This window comes from Tursiops truncatus, chromosome 10 (assembly GCF_011762595.2).
Source record: "Tursiops truncatus isolate mTurTru1 chromosome 10, mTurTru1.mat.Y, whole genome shotgun sequence".
Taxonomy (NCBI): domain Eukaryota; kingdom Metazoa; phylum Chordata; class Mammalia; order Artiodactyla; family Delphinidae; genus Tursiops; species Tursiops truncatus.
Genome location: NC_047043.1, coordinates 3,486,662 through 3,504,169, shown reverse-complemented (window position 1 = coordinate 3,504,169; position 17,508 = coordinate 3,486,662). Strand labels below are relative to the sequence as shown.

At 43.9% G+C, this 17,508-nt stretch overlaps 1 protein-coding gene across 2 annotated transcripts in view; it reads left to right on the top strand.

Moving 5' to 3' along the window:
* The window catches only part of LYRM4 (LYR motif containing 4), a 125,369-nt gene that overhangs the window by 64,255 nt on the left and 43,606 nt on the right, over window positions 1–17,508 (top strand). The window lies entirely within an intron of this gene.

Here is a 17,508-nt window from a genome sequence, read left to right as displayed (position 1 = left end):
CCCGCAGTTAAGCGTTCAGGATTCCTGCCCAAGGGCAGATGAGATTGCTGTGCAGGGGTGGAAAGCATAGGGAGCCTCTCATCGGTACGTCACAGGAAAGGGCGGAAGCTACACAGCAGCATAGTTTATTTTCTCTTTCCTGCAGCCATTAGCCCATAAGCTCTGGATTACCAGATAGAGACCCAATTCCTAGACACCTTCCTAAAAGTCAGGGTACACCAGCTGTGAGTCATCTTTTTCCACGCAGAGACTAAGCCAGGGAGAAAGAGAGGAAGAGAAGCCTTTAATTCTGAACTAACGTGTCCTAGGCACTCACCCTTCAAGTCTTAAGATTTATGCTTTCATTATAGTTTCTACAACTGTGTGTGGCAAATGCTAGATTATAAAAATAAAGCATGCGTGCAGACTAAATCTTTTTACAATAAAAATCTCTCTATAACATAAAATATTCACCCCTCTCAGGTCATGGCCTCCTTGAAAATTGATGCATTTCAACTAAAGAGTATAGAAGGTCCATTGATGTCAAGCAAAATGCGACCTGACTAGTAATTTAAGGTGTCACACGGCCACACTGGTTACTGTGCTCTACACACAATTGAAAGAAGAACCTAAACTGAGATTCTTCAACGGGGTCACATCTCTAAAATACACACGCTCGGCTTGTAGTTACGAGCACCTCGACGTCCTAGGCAGACCTGCGGCTCCAAACCACTGTCAGGACGAAAGAGACGGGCGCGGCGTGCCTCCGAAGTGTCGGTTGCTGTTTAATATCCGGGCGCTCACGGCCATGGACAAGTTCATCTCCGAGTTAGTGCTCGCTTCAGTAATCTTATACATGCAGTCATTGAAACTTGAAAATGGACTTTTGCTAAACATTTAAGCATTGATTAAAAGCTTAATTATATTTCCTCAACCAATTTAAAAACCAGTTACTAATCTCATATAGTGGCTTCTCTTAAACTCTCCAAACACCTTAAAAAGTAGCTAAAACAACACAGAAATCGTCATTACAAAACCAATTACTACATTTACACCTAAACCTGTTCTAAAATATCAACAGTTTTGGTTTAACTCAAGTCTTCATTATTTCTACACAGCATCCTAGGGTTTCAGAATGTCACATTAATTAATACCTTTCTCAGTTTTAATAGTAAAAGGAATACCTGAGCTTACATTACCTGATGCCCGGTCAGAGCACTGGTCACCAATCTGAGCTGCCCTGTTGTGGGTAAAGTTCACTTGTGTCTTCAGTGTGACTGTGTGTGTACGTGTTTCTGTGTTTCTTTGTTCAGTGGGAATGCTGTTAGCAACAGGGAACCAAGAGGACCCACGTGAAGAAAGAAATGTTCTCTTGGAGATGCCAGCATCCTATCTTCTAGGTATGTCCAGCAAACAGGTGAAAATGCAGACCTAGAGCTCAGAGGCCACGTGGGGCAGGAGGCCTGAGTTTGGAAGGCACCTGCTAAGAGGTGAAAGCCTGATCCCGGGCCATGTTGCCCAGAGGGAGCAAGCAGAGACGAGAGACCAGGAGGGGCATGCAGAGGAGTTTCAGGGCGTGCTGTGCGCCTGTGTCCGGTACTCAGAGCTCAGCAGGAGGCCTTCTGGGAAGAGGCGGGCGGGAGGCCATTCGTAACTCCAAGGGCAGCCTCATGGGAGAGAACGGAATTGGCAGAGCGAGCTAGTGGTCCAGAGGCAGAGGCACCAGATGTAGAAGAGAAGATTGGTAGTAAAGGGCAGGAAGGAACGAGCAACTGTTTGAGAATCTGGGGAACAGGAAGACAGGTCCATCTGGGTTTTTCTGTGAGGATGTAAAGATTTTATTATGTTTGTTGACTAGGAAGAGGGAACCAGTGCAAAAGAAATCATCAAATACACAGTAAAGAGTAGAAAGAACTGAATGGAGCAAGGTCCTAGAGCAACCAGGGGAAAGCGTGTTTTCCTGAAGGAGCCTCAGATATTGCTGGAGAAGCAGGGAGAATAGAATAGATCAGAAGATGTGCAGGACAATTCTGAGGCAAAGAAGGAGGAGTCAAAGAAGCTCGTATTTTCTTTTTCCTACTTTGCTATTCATCTTTCAACCTGGTTTGTGTTTGGGGCTATAAAAAAATAATTATGTAATGACGTATCAACAATTTCTTTTATACTTTTGTTTTTCTTAGCATTCATCTTACATGGCCCTGATTCTTTCAAAAAATTTGAAGAGCAAAACTTTGTGTTAAGTTTAGATTATAGGATCAAGATGTATTGCTTGAGAACAGAAAAGTTGAGAAGGTTTTGTTGCAGTAGATGTAGAGAACGTGAGGGGGTTTGTAAAGAATGGGTACGAGGATAATTGTGCAACAGGGAGGACAAATCTAAAATCGAATAACACACTTCAGGAGCAGAAAGGGAAAGAGAGGTTGGTGCCGTCTTCCCCAGGCTGGGCTTGGCAAGGAGAATGCAGCAGCGGATGTCAGGTGAAGCAAGGGTACCCATGCCGGCATCCCTGCGGTGACTGGTCACCAGGCTCCATCTGGGCAGAGCAGCCCTGAAGTTGGAAGGGCAGCTGGGCCATGAGAATAGGAGGGACCAATCAATGGGAGACTGCGTTGAAGAGGAAGAGCAAGCCCAGGGGTGACAGGTGGAGAAGAGCAGAAGGATGGAGCCTGAATCAGGGTCTGGGGCTTGGAGACGTCAGTGAGATGCTAGAGTGGGGAATGTTAGGGAGACAGTGAGTCATTACATTTGAGGATGATGTGGAAAAGCCAGGGTGATATCACAGATGCTGAAAAGCCTACAAACGCTGGCAGAGGAGCAAGTGCACTGGGGAACTGAGCTGGGTACCAAAGGCAGCAATGGAAGGCAATCAGTACACAGCAGCCTCAAGTTTGGGAAGAAGTCGCACTGTCACTGCGTACACCTGCTCAGCCGTACACGGTGCCACAGAGGAAGTGGAGCGAGCACGTGCTGTAAACTTAAGAAGGATCCAGAGGTTCCACAGGGGCCTCGGGGACTACGGACTCTTCAGAGGCATCGGTAACCATCTCCTGGAAGACTCTACTCAATCATCGTTTGTGGGTTTATGGTGAGACTTAGCTTGTTTGTTTCTACCTACAAACCTGTGATGTGTGGCTGGTAGTAAAGGAAACTGATTAGCCTATGTGGCTGGCATAATAAGACTGCATCTGGCATGGTCACATCTCCTGTGATTAAGCACAGTGAGAAGTTAATGGTACACAGAGCCATAGCCAAAAGCCGGCTGTACACATGACGGGGCAAGTTATTATAAAATTCACCTTGTATGGCTGTTCTTCAGAAAATTTAAACATAGCATTACTAGGACTTCCCTGGTGGAGCAGTGGTTGGGAATCTGCCTGCCAACGCAGGGGACACGGGTTCGAGCCCTGGTCCGGGAAGATCCCACATGCCGCGGAACAACTAAGCCAGTGGGCCACAACTACTGAGCCCACGTGTAACAACTACTGAAGCCTGCACGCCTAGAGCCCGTGCTCCGCAGCAAGAGAAGCGACCGCGATGAGAAGCCTGCACACCACAATGAAGAGTAGCCCCCCTGCTCGCCGCAACTAGAGAAAGCCCACGTGCAACAACAAAAGCCCAACGCAGCCATAAATTAATTAATTAAAAAATAAATAAAAGACAAGGTTCTTAGCAAAAAAAAAACCATAGCTTTACCATATGATCCAGCATTTCCGTTTCTGGTTATATGCCCAAAAGAATTGAAAGCAGAGTCTTAAAGAGATATATATCCCCATGTTCATAGCAGCATTATTCACAATAGTCAAAAGGTGGAAACAACACACATGTCAATTGATGGATAAATGGGTAAACAAAATATGGTTTATACAGTGGAAAATTATTTGGCATCGGAAAGGAATGGCATTCTGACACGTGCTGTAACATGGATGAACCTTGAAGGCATTGTCTAGATGAAATAAGCCAATCACAAAAGGACAGCTCTCACATGATTCCACTTCTATGAGGTGTCCAGAGGAGTCAAATTTGTAGACACAGAAGTAGAAGGATGGTTGCCAGGAGAAGGGGAGTTAGTGTTTAACAGGTGCAGAGTTTCAGTTTGGGAAGATGGAAAGTTCTGGAGAGGATGGAGGTGGTGGTTGTACAACAGTGTGAGTGCACTTTACGTCCCTGAACTGGACACATAAAGTTTAAATGGTAAATTTTATGTATAACCACAATTTTATAAAAATGTAGTAAGTTATTCTCAATGTATAAATGATAAATTTTACATATGTTTTATCACAGTAAAGGTAAAACCAACTTAGACCCTGACTTTGAGTTACTGAGGGGTTTTTGTCCCCTTTTTTTTTCAGTTGTGCGTTGAATTCTCAGTGAGAAAAAAATCAAGAAGAGCAGGATCTATGTATCGTTTTTAAATCTTTACAAGAATATATAACCGTGTACGGGTGTATGTGTGTGTCCACAAATGCAAATACATGCTTCATTCTGCTTCCAAACAGCAAATTTGAGCTGCCAGTAAACTCCCTTCCTGTAAAGGAACTCACCTTATGTTAACTCTTTATAGCAGGGAGGTATAACCAGAGAAAACTGTTCTAACGCCACCCATTTTATTCATTTCTTCTCCTCTTTCTCTTTGGGTCAGAAAAGCTAACGTACGCAAGAAGTCTCCTAAAGCCATGACACTATATAAGTGAAAGGCACCAAACGATGGGTGCTGGTCTTCCAGCCTCCCCACTGGGATCAAGGCCTGATGCCCCCCCAAGACAGGCGAAAGAGGACTGGGGCAGAGGCAGCAGCCTCATCCTTTCTTCTATTCGGAAAATCACTTTGAAAAGGAAACCTTCATTTAAACTAACACCTTTTCATCACTTTAGTAGTCTTTTCTCTTTTTCCTGCTCTGGATCTTAGACGTCCCTGCACAGCCCTGGTCAGAGTGACATCCCACTACATCCTAAGAACAGGCCAACTCTGCACATGAGGCAGCAGTGCAGTCACATCATCCTCGACAACTCTGCAGAGCATCTGGCCCCAGATGCTCCTTGTAGCTTTGCTGCACCCACGCACAGCTTGGGGAAAGCCAGTGTCCTTTGGGGGCTGTAAAGTAGGCATGATGGGCCAGCTGACCCAGGGCTCCTTTCCATCACCAAAACTACCTGTTTCCCGAGCCTGGAATGCACTCACCCCCCTCTGTAACCTGTCTGCTCCTCTGTTAGAGTCTTGACCACATTTCCTGGGTGACAGCAACACGTGTTTTTATTTTATGTTGCACTCAGCATTCCAAGGAAAGACGAGGGATGAAGGGAAGTAGATATTGATTTAAATTTCAGCTAAATCTTCAGTTGGTTGAAGGGTTTCCCTCAGCAAGCCATGACTTTCATAAGGATTGCTAGCAGATCTCATACACATTCTCAATTGACCACTTGTTTGGGGATGTTTGGGTGTGTGTGTTTTGGGAAGTGTGTGTGCATTGTAGGCAGGGGGAGAATTCCTCACAGCCCTGCTCTCAGAAGAACTGAACCCCTGTGGACAGGGTCAAGTTTTCATGTGTTATCTATATACATGTGTCCTAACAGGATGTGCTGGTGCCTCTTTTTCCAAGGGGGTTACATAAGCATAAGCGGCAGAGGCTATGGTGCAAGATGTGGAAATACAGGTGTTAGGACACATTAGACAGGCAGAGCCCTGGAGAGCACAACAGTGAGAAGGTGACTGCAGCAGACCGTCTGAGTAGGATTAGCTGAGCACAGATAATGTCTGTGGCCCCTTTGGTGCTGTTCGACACTGGAGTGGGTCACTGGCTGTCTTTATCGTAGTTTAAAATGGTACCCTGTGTCTGTTATGGACTGAATGTGTGTGTCCCCACCAAAATTCATATGTGGAAACCCCTAATCCCAATGCAGTGATATTAGGTGGGGTCTTCGGGAGGCAATTAGGATTAGATGAGTTTGTGAGGGTAGAGCCCTCGTGAATGTGATTAGTGCCCTTATAAGGGTTCCGAGAGAGTTTGCTTCCTCTCTCTGCTCTCTGCCATGTAAGGGCACAGAGAGGGGTCCGCACTATGCAGCCTGGAAGAGGACCCCCACCAGAACCCCACTCTGCTGGCACCTGACCTCAGGCTTCCAGCCTCCAGAAGTATGAGAAGTAAGTATCTGTTGTTAGAAGCCACCCAGTCTGTGGTGTTCTCTGAAAGCAGCCCAGTGGACTAAGATAGTGTCCATGGCAGTTAAGAGGCTCTGAAGGTCACTGACAGGACCACTTCTACCCGATGTAGAATGCAGCTTGCTTTGAGGTGCCCGTCCCTGTCATATCACAGGAACTACATAAAATCTCCTCTGTACATGATCTTTAAAAAAAAACAACCCTTTTTTCTGATTTTCAACTTCATTATTTTGGCTGTGTTGGGTCTTCATTGCAGTGTATGGGCTTCTCATTGCGGTGGCTTCTCTTGTTGCGGAGCATGGTCTCTAGGCGCACGGGCTTCAGTAGTTGTGGCATTTGGGCTCAGTAGTTGTGGCTCATGGGCTCTAGAGCGTAGGCTCAGTAGTTGTGGCGCACGGGCTTAGTTGTTCTGTGGTGTGTGGGATCTTCCCGGACCAGGGGTTGAACCCATGTCGCCTGTGTTGGCAGATGGATCTTCAACCACGGCACCACCAGGGAAGTCCCTGATTTTCACCTTCTTTGGGTTTTACTGAAATTAATGTTGGGATTAAATTTGTTTTAGGTTTTTCTTCTCCTTCTGAAATGATCGATAGTAATGCTGAAAGTGAATTCATTCGTTTACTTTTCCCTTTTGGAAGTCATCAGAGAAGGGAATTACTTAATTTCAGCCGTTAAGAAGATAATTTGATTCACTAAGGATGTGTGTACTTTATATGTTATACATCAGGTTTAAAAAAAGAAATTCTAGATACATCAGCTTTGGAATTCACTCATTTGGATTAAATATAAATTATTTAAATAAATTAAATATAGCACACTCAGTGAAGAATGCTGGATGTAGAGGGAGGCCAGGCTTCAGCCCTGATCGGGTTCAGGATACTGCACAGGGCCCCCAGCTGTCCACTTCCGGCCCATTCCCAGTGGCGCTTACCCTCAGCACCTGGGACGTCCAGCCGTGTGCCGGCATTGCTCCTTTCTTAGCTGATCCAGGTTGTCTGTTAATGCCATCCCATCATTGCATTTCTTCAGTCCTGCATTCCATGGGCATTAGGGAAAAGATGACTTACACCAGCACATTATTACTGCCGCAGGAAGATGCAAGCCGGAAGAAGAACAGGGTAGTGCCTTCCTGGCTCTGCCTAGACTGGTGCTTTGCTTCAGACTGAGATGTAGAGAAGCAGCAAGGATGTGGGACAGGAAGCCAGGATGGAAGGCAAAGTGTCTGCCGGTCCCTTTACAACACCATGGATTGCCAAAGTATGAAGTCTGTCCATATTTAAATGTCCTTTTTTTTTTTGCGGGGGGGTGGTTTTGATAGACGGAGAGTGTTAGAGATCCACTTTTTTTTAATAGTTAGTTAGTTGCGCCATGTGAGCTCTTAGTGGCGGCATGCATGTGGGATCTAGTTCCCTGACCAGGGATCAAACCCGGGCCCCCTGCATTGGGAGCACAGAGTCTTAACCACTGCGCCACCAGGGCAGTCCCTAAATGTCCATTTAAGGAGCATCAGTACAAATGATTTTTGTTTTTCATTCCACACACACTCTTCTGCAGAAAAAAAAGAATTTACTTTTAGAAGCTTGGTTTTTCGAAGAAGCTGTGCTTCGAAATCTCGAGCAATGATTTTTAAGAACCATAGGAGAGTTCTACATCCAAGTGTTACTCTTCAAATTATTTGCCTTGAAGGGCCTGTTGACTCCAGTAAGCTTCCTTTTCAGAATCGCCTTCAGTTTTACTTTCTAAGGCACATAAGAAAATTGAGCAGTATCTTGGCCTCTTTCTTCATTCTTGACTCTGAATCACTTTTAATTGTTTCCAAAAGGTAAATCTACCCTCAAAGGATAAAACTTTGCCGACAAAGACAGTATGCAAAAGAATGTAGAGTTATTCAATAAATATTGAGCACCTTCTGTTGCCAAGTGTTCTGCTAGACACCAGGGATAAAAGATGGACAGACACTTTCAGTCCTTGCTGTCACGCTGCTGATCATCTTAGGGGAAGACAGACTCTCTCAAAAACAATTAACTACACAGTGAAAAGTGGTGATGTGTGTAGGTCTAGCAGGAGCCCCAGGAGAGGAGTGGCCTTCAGAAGAATTTCGAACAAAGACACCATCCAGGAATGCCTTATCATCTCCTAAAATGACAGTTGTAAGGAAGGTGTGAAGTCTACTGTGTGTCTGGAAAACTGTCTTCATTTCCTGATTTTCACTTCTCATCTCTCTACAAATGCACTTGACCTGGCGTATTTGCAATAATAGGAAACAGACACTGCTACCATGTGATAACCTGTCCTTTAGCCCCACAGACTGATCAAAGAAGATAAGTTATAGCATCTTATGGCTCTAGTTGGATTTTATATTTTTGTTAGTCATTTAAATAACCTGGTGCCATAAGGACATATTTGACAGCTGTGGCTAAAATGATTGAAGAAAATACTTAATAAACTATTCCTCAAGTCAGAACAGTAGGACGGAAACAGCATGCCGTAGCAAGACAACACAGGAGTGTGGGCCTAGAGGTAAATTAAGCAAGCATCCCTCACTCGGCTGATAATTGTGTTGGCACCAGAGCGCTTGTGTATCACTGAATCATGCTCTTAAAGAGGCAGTTGGTACTTAAAAAGAAATCATCTTGGAGAACAGGACAAGGCCTTTCTGGTCGGGTGATTTTTTTCCAAGCAAGGACATGCTTTACTAGGAAAACTTCTTTCTGAGCTCCTTAATAATCAACTGTGCCATTTAAGGAAAGCCATAAGAAGGTATATTCACTAGCAGAGAAACGTAAAGTTGAAAAATTTCTAAACTCATCTGTGATTTTTGTTTTCTGCCCAAATTAACATTTCAGTAGTGGTCACACCAGTCAAGCGCACAGCTCTCTAAACGCGCAAAGAAATGGAGATCGCGGTGGTCCTCCTTCAGTCATCAAATTAGCACTTTTCCATATTTCTCCTTCATGTTGCCATTCTCAAGTTTTACACACATTTATGGCATTTACACAGTAGGGGATATTTAAGATATTTTCAAAGAGCCAACAACTCTAAACAAAATGAGTGCTACTGAAATGTGTCCTTTGCCGCATTAAAGAAGCATATTCCTCTGTACAGCCCTGCTTATATGTAACTATGTGATGGGAAGCTTGGGAAAATATACGGGAGGTTTCAGGTATAATCCCTCTGCCTCTGTACCAATGGAGATAAAATCGTATTCTCCCACTCTTAGAAATCTGAGCTTCATATTCACCAAACCTTTGAACCACTGTGAAATAGGTGATCAGCTGACGTCATCCTTGTTTTCAAGATGAAGATGGACGCCTCACTTTCAAAGGAAGTCCGTCAGATCACAGCATAAGCAAACGCCCTTTGGTGCTTTAGCCCTCAGGCACAGAGCAGCCAAGAATTATTTCCAGACCGCACTGCTTAGAGTGGAGACTGAAAACTGCCCAGCTAACCTCCTTCCCACTGGTTCCTGAGGAGGAGAGGAATGGACGGCAGACCGCTGAGTGTTCAATTTGAAAATCTTGGATGAGGCTTAGAACCCAGCAGAGGCTAACAGATAGTAGCATTTGCAGCACAAAAGAAGCCATTGCAGAGATTTTCTTAGTATTCCACAGGCCCTGTCCTCCCAATCCATCACTACCACCGACACTTAACCATGTACAACAACCACCATTCTGATTATGCTCACAGCCCCTGTGGGTCAGGAATTCTGATGCTGTGCAGTGGAAGTGGCTTGTCTGATCCATGATGTCGGCCTCAACTGGGAGACTAAAGCTGCTGGGGATGGCACGGTTGGCTGGAGTTGGAGTCACCTGGCGGCTTCTTCTCACAGGTCTGGCGCCTAGGCTGGGACCAGCCATGGCCCTTAAACAGAACAGCTACACGTGGCCAGGCTCCCTGACATCATGGCAGCCTCAGACTTCGTACCTTGCGCTCAGCACTGCAGAGGACGGTGCTCCAGAGGACAGGACACAACCTTGCCTCCAAATTCACATAGCCTCACCTCTGCCAGATTCCACTGGTCAAAGCAGTCATAAGTTCAGATTCAAGGGATGGGGACATAGCCCCCCACCACCACCAGTTCTCAATGGTAGGAGTGTCACAAAATTGGTGGCGGTATTTTAAAACAACCCCAGGCCCCTTCTCCTTAGAATTGCAACAGCCCTTTGTCCTGGAATCCTCAGAAGAATTATGTTATAATTCGATTATGATTGGATTCTAATTATGTTCTCAGACTTTGCTCCCCACCATCCAGTTCAAGGACAAGGGCTTGGGGCTCCACCTACGTCTCATTACCTCTGAAATCACCGGGTCAGTCAGGAAAGAGAAGGGTGCTGGGGCATATGGAAAACATTCACCTGGTGGGCCCCGGGGCTGTCTGGGAAGCTTGTACGTGTTAAGGGACAGCTGTTAGTTCCAACTGAAGGTAGGAATGAAGTCTTTGTATTTTCAGATCTTCCCATTTTAATGTGAAACTGGATTTTTAAATGTTGGTGCACATTGTTTTAAACACATGCTGTGGCCCACCAAGCACATTTACTGGCTGCATCAGATTTTTGACCTGGAGCCTCCAAGGGTCCAGGCTTGTGCTCCTGTCTGTGCTGGCTCTGAACCCCTCTCATGAAGGCCCAGGACTCATGGAACAAGGCAATATTGAAGACTGCACATTTGTGTTGACACGCAGAAGTCTCCACACTGGGTTCTGGGATGCCCCTCCTTCAGATACTACGAACTTTGAATAGTAGTTGCAGAACCTCTAGCTGAGAATCTAGGTCTTTCTCAGTACATGGAAGGCGTCCTTCTCTATCTGCAGTCAGCGGTACATGGCCGCATCCTAGTGCATTAATTATATGCGTGATATACGTAAGCCCCGTTGGCTAAGGAGCGGACCTTTAACGCTTAGCTGGATAAAACTGAAGGAGGAGGATTGGCTTGTAGTTTGTATTCTCAGCTCTTCTCAGTATTTGTTAGAATTTAAACTTGTCCTAAGCATGATATCTGTTTGAAATAGAGGCAGGAAAAATACATATTTATGTCTATGTACTTCAGTTTAGTATTTGAGGCCTTACAATTACCAATTATTACTATAAAGACAAAATTAAAATATAGGAAAATAGAAAGACCAAGAAGAGATTTAAGGAATCTCACGCTAAAGCTTTGTTTTTCTTTCAGCCTTCCTTGAACTAATCATTGGCTGTGTTTATAAATAACCCCCTCCCACCAAGAAGAAATGTCCTAGTGGCACTGGCCAAACAGGCTGAAGCACACTGAATCCTCTTCATTTTCGTTTTTGTAACTTAGGTCTTCGTGAAAACTTTCCTGTGCGGTGTAAGTCTCTCGGGTTCTATTCATTATCACCCCTGGGGGAAGCCAGGAGTAGGGAGAGATGGACATATGCCTCATTTTAACCACAGTAATTGATTTTAAAGGTGACACTATCCTTAGTACCTTAGATGCCCTGGAGGGGGTGGGATTAGTTGTTTTTCTCTTGGTGGTGGTGAAATTTTAATGATTTTTTTCAATATGCGGTAGAGCTTTCATCCTTCACGGTAAAGATGCATGGTAAGATCTAAACACAGGCAGCTGCTTGTGGGACACTCTTTATTTCTCCTTTGTCCTACCTTCAAAAAACAAAAGAGAGAGAGAGAGAAAGAGAAATCAAGAATATTTCCAGAGAATCTCTTCTGGAAAACCTCAGGTCTGACAGTAGAGAACTGAGGGGGAGGGGCTTTGTCCAGATGGTGTCCTGGGTCACGGTTCTCTTCTTACAGAACCCTGGAAGTGGTCACCCGGCCTTCCCCCGTGGGCCCCACCTTGGCATAGGTCTTTCAGTCTGTAGCTTCGCGTATCTCTTCACAGGCCTCCCTACTCTACAGTACCCAGGCCTGCCAGGATCTGCCCGCCACCTCTAGGACAACTTCCTGTTGAAAGAGACTCTGGAAGCAGGCTGCTGTGTCTTGAAAGCTGGCTCGTTACTTTAAGATATACCTCTTCATCAGATGAATTTCTCTTTTGCGTACATATTTAAACATGAGCCGCGCACTCAGAAAAACTAACCATAGAAGGTGACTATAGCCCATAATAAGCACTCAGCGAAGAGTAAATTTATAAATTAAAAAAAGCTTAAAATACGGCATGATATATTATTGAAGGAAAGGATTGCAATTATAAACATCACATTTAACTCTCTAAAGTGCAGCGCCTGTGATGCAGCTAGTTGTTCTTGTTCTGTGACTGATTCAAACTTGTGACACATTAGCCCGGCGCATCTTGGGTACGTACCTGCATGTGCTGCCACGCAGGCTGGGACTTAGGGCAGCTCGAGGAGTAGCCTAAGAGGATCTTGGAGACAGAAGGTTCCAGTTCCTTGAGCAATGCCCAGAGCATGGCTCCATGTAGAGCGTGTGACAGCGTTGCTACATCTAATTGCTGTATCATATTTATAAGCATGTGATGGCACAGAGCACAAGAAATTTCATTATGTCTCTGGCAAATTCATATTGAAAGGAAGGACAGATGGTTGAAAACAGCCATAAAATATTCTATTACATGTCTGAAAATCATTAGACAGTAGTTAAAGAGATGTTATTAATGGATCAGATTCACTTGGGGAGTCATGTTTCTGTAATGCACATTAAAGCAATGATGCTTCTGGTGGTATTTTTAATGTAATCAGGGCCAAAGACAAACATGTCTTCCTGTGTAATTAGAAAATGGATTTATCGACAGTTAAGGAGCTGCTGTGCAGCTCAGCTCTCCATCATCTGGGAGGTTATTGTTTTAATCTCCTACCACCAAGGAGGAAAGCGTAACAGTGCTACAGCCCTGGAGGTCACAGAAACAATGCCATGTTGTTTTATTGATATATTCTGAGGAGATGGGGAAGAGGTCCAATTATTATTTCTGAAAATCATCAAAAGCCCCTTTTTAAAAACCCATAGATAACTAACCAATTTGTGAACTATGAATGAATAATTTGAACCCCCCGAGTGCTTTAACATGTCCTTTAGAATTAATACAAACATCAGCATTTTGACTCTGTGAGCGTGAGAATGATTTTGGTGTCCGTTTTATGGCTGAGTGACAAACAGCATATCTGTAAGATGTTGGGGAGCCCTTTAGGCCAGGTGTAGCCACGTGATGTGGTCCCCCACTCTGCAGAGCAGAACATGCAGCCCTGTGGGTCCATATGTCAGAATCACAGGTTGTTCAGTGCTTGGGGAGTGAGGCTTTCCTTAGGGCATCTCACATTGCAAAACAGGATGGGGCAGTGAAATGAATCCAGCAACAAAACAAAAGGACTGGAGGAGTTCAAAGAGCTGGGATCGTTGTTCTCACGGGTCCAGGGCCTCCTGCCACTCAGAGTTGTCTGCAAATGCTCTCTCCTCCGCTCTTTCTTTTCCTGGGCGTTCTGAACTTGCTGCCCTTCAGACTATGCTCTTCCCTACAGGAGCAGCGTGAGTTTCAGCCTGCTTTCCCAGAACATGGGAGAGCCTGGGTTTGTAGCACGTTTTCACTTGTTCCCTTTTACATCAGCTGCCGACCTGTGGCTTCCAGGTAGGCCTGTAATCACATAGTTGGTGGGTCGCCAGAACCCCTTGGGGAGTGGGCAGGAGTTCCTTCATGCAGCCCGTAAGCTCACGCTGTGTGGATCAGGAGTGCCTCTCCTGTAGCATTCGACCTGGAGCTACAGATGCTGGCAGCAGTCCTGGCAATGTCCCCACATGGCTGCGTGGGCCTCACAGGTAGATTTGTGCACTTGTTCCAGTGGCATGGCGATTTTTGTGTCCTGGACTAGGAACTGATAACCTCTAAGTAGGTTTCCCCCCATGTTACTGTAAGGAAAGGACCCGCAGCTCTCTTCTTTTTGGTGATGCAGCAGAATGAGGGTAGAATTATAAATGAAGAATGGAAGTGGGATCAGTTGAACTCACATGCAATTGTGACCACTTAATCACTTGAGATAATTTTTAATTACTTATGCAAATATATGTGAGATTGAATCCAGATGTCAAATAAATATTTAGTTATCAAAAAAAAAAAATCATCTCCCAACAAAGTAAAGCCCAGGACCACGTGGCTTCTCTGGTGAATTTTACCAAACATTTAAAGAAGAATTAACACCAGTCCTTCTCAAACTCTTCCCAAAATTTGAAGACAGAACACTCCCAAACTCATTTTATAAGACCAGTATTACCCTGATACCAAAGCCAGATGAGGACACTATAAGACAATAAAACTACAGAGACTTCCCTGGTGGTCCAGTGGCTAAGACTCTGCGCTTCCAATGCAGGGGGCCCAGGTTCAATCCCTGGTCAGTGAAAAGGATCCCACATGCCGCAACAAAGATCCACGTGCCACAACTGACATGGCGCAGCCAAATAAATAAGTAAATATTAAAAACAAAAAACTACAGACTAATATCCCTGATGAATATAAATGCAAAAATTCTCAGTAAAATACTAGCAAACCAAATTCAGCAGCACATTAAAAGGATCATTCACCATGATCAAGTGGGATTTAATCCAAGGATGCAGGGATGGTTCACCATATGCAAATCAATCAATGTGATACATCACATTAATAGAATGAAAGAAAAAATCATATGATCATGATAAGAGACACAGAGAAGGCATTTAACAAAATTCAGCATCTGTTCATGATAAAAATTTAACAAATTAGGCATAGAAGGAACATACTTCAACATAATAAAGGCCATATATAATAAGCCCACAGCTAACATCATACTCAATGGTGAAGGTTTGCAAGCTTTTCCTCTGAGATCAGGAGGAAGACAGGGATGCCCACTTTCACCACTCCTTTTCAGCACAGTAGTAGAAATCCTTGCCAGTGCACTCAGGCAAGAAAAGGAAATAAAGAGGCATCAGAATTGGAAAGGAAGAAATAAAATTGACTCTATTTGCAGATTTTATATATAGAAAATACTGTAGACTCCACCAAAGAACTGTTAGATCTAGTCAGTGAATTAAATAAAGTTGCAGGATAAAAAATTAGCATGTAAAAATCAGTAGCATTTCTAAACACTAAGAACAGGTTATCTGAAAAAGAAATGAAATGATCCCATTCACAATAGCATCAAAAAACAATAAAATACTTAGGAATAATATTAACGAAGAAGGTGAAAGATCTCTACTCTGAAAACTACAAGACACTGATGAAAGAAATCAAAGAAGACACAAATAAGTGGAAAGGTATCCCATGTTCATGGACTAGAAGAATTAATATTGTTAAAGTGTCAGTACTACCAAAAGCCATCTATGAATTCAGTGTAATCCCTATCAAGATTCCAGTGGCATTTTTTTACAGACGTAGGAAAAATAATCCTGCAATGTGTATAGAGCCACAGAAGACCCTATATAGTCAAAGCAATCTTGAGAAAGAAGAACGAAGATAGAGGCATCACACTTTATGGTTCCAAGCTATACTGTAAAGCTATAGAAATTAGAACAGTACAGTACTGATGTAAAAACCAACAAATAGATCAACAGAATAGAATCCAGAGCCCAGAAATAAACTCAGGTATATATGGCCGACTAATATTTGACAAGGGAACCAAGAATACTCAATGGAGAAAAGTCTCTTCAATAAATGGTACTGGGAGAATTGACTATTCACATGTAAAAGAATGAAACTAAACCTCTATCTTACACCACTCACAAAAATTAATTCAAAATGGGTTAGACAAAAATGTAAGACCTTGGGCTTCCCTGGTGGCGCAGTGGTTGAGAGTCCACCTGCCGATGCAGGGGACATGGGTTTGTGCCCCAGTCCGGGAGGGTCCCACATGCTGCGGAGCGGCTGGGCCCATGAGCCATGGCCACTGGGTCTGCGCGTCCAGAGCCTGTGCTCCGCAGTGGGAGAGGCCACAACAGTGAGAGGCCCACGTACCGCCAAAAAAAAAAAAAAAAAAAAGTAAGACCTGAAACCATGAAACTTTTAGAAATAAGCATAGGAAAAATGCTCCTTGACATGGGTCTTTTTTTTTTTTCTTCTGGATATGACACCTAAAACACAAACAACAAAATAATAAATAAATAAGTGGGACTACATCAAACTAAAAAGGTTTTGCACAGCAAAAGAAACAATCAACAAAGTGAAAAGACAGCCTACAGAATGGGAGAATATATTTGCAAGCCATACATCTGATAAGGGGTTAATATCCAAAATATATAAAGAACTCATATAGCTCAATAGCAGAAAAGCAAATAATTCAGTTTAAAAGTGAATAGACAAATAGTCAAAAGACCTGAATAGACATTTTTCCAAAGAAGACAAATGGCCAACAAGTACGTGAAAAGATGCTCAACATCACTAATCATTAGGGAAATGTAAATCAAAACGACAGTGAGATATCATCTTACGCCTATTAGAATGGCCATCATCAAAGAAACAAGATGAGTGCTGGAGAGGATGTGGAGAAAAGGGAACCCTTGTGCACTGTTGGTGGGAATGTGAATTGGTGCAGCCACTATGGAAAACAGTATGGAGGTTCCTCAAAAAATTAAAATAGAACTACCATATGATCCAGCAATTCCACTTCTGGGAATATATCCAAATGAGACAAAAACACTAACTCGAAAAGGTACCTGCACCCCCATGTTCATTGCAGCATTATTTACAATAGCCAAGACGTGGAAACAGCGTAAGTGTCCATTGACAAATGAACGGGTGAGAAAATGTGGGGTGGGTGGATGTGGGGTGGGTGGATGGATATACATATATATATATATATATATAATTCAGCCATGAAAAACAAGGAAATGATGCTGTTGGCAACAACATGGATGGACCTAGAGAATCCTCTCCTGAAATTCTGCTCCATAACTGCTATTGAGTCCCTTAAACTGGAGCTCCTTCAGCCTGCCCAGCTGTCGTTTTCTGCTTCTCCCGTCCCCGGCCCTGGACGGTGGTCACATTTGTCCATCATCCCTGAGTACCTTCCCCCCCAGCGCCCTGGCTGGCCACTCCTTCAGAGCTTCTCTCACCATGTCGGGAGTTGCTTCGCCTTGGAGCTTCCCCTCTCTCACCGGTCATCCCTCCTCTGAACCCGCAGAAGTCACACAACAGATGCAAAGAGCCAGAAATACATTGGTCTTGGTTTTTCTTGTCATTTATGTTGAATTTTTTTTAAATACTGAAAATTTTTGAAAAAATAATATAATGGAAACCCATATGCCTGTATCATGATTGACCAGGTGTTAGCATTTGCCATGTTCACTCCCTCTCGCTCACTTGCACGTCCTCTTGCCCTGCTCCTCTCTTTCTCTGTCACTATTACTGTCACTTTGTATATTTTTTCCTGACCCATTTGAAAGTCAGTTGCACACTTGACACCTTGCCCCTAAATTTTTCAAC